This window comes from Lupinus angustifolius, chromosome LG04 (genome assembly GCF_001865875.1).
Source record: "Lupinus angustifolius cultivar Tanjil chromosome LG04, LupAngTanjil_v1.0, whole genome shotgun sequence".
Classification (NCBI taxonomy): domain Eukaryota; kingdom Viridiplantae; phylum Streptophyta; class Magnoliopsida; order Fabales; family Fabaceae; genus Lupinus; species Lupinus angustifolius.
In genome coordinates, this window is record NC_032012.1 from 12,464,589 (window position 1) to 12,464,849 (window position 261).

Sequence of the window (261 nt, forward strand, 5' to 3'; positions counted from 1 at the left end):
ACGTCTCACAAACAGTCAACATCAATTAGACACTTTGCTTAATCAAACAAGAAACGTTGGTGGTCGTACAAGACTAGGCTATACTCGCTCTACTAAATATAAAAGACCATATAGAAAACATGTAGATCATCCTAAAAATAAATATCATAAGCACACACCTACATGTTTTTACTGCAATACATATGGTCATACATCATATTCATGTTAGATCAGAAAGTATGGTATACCTAGCGGCGTTTACACATGGATAAAGAAGGGAGA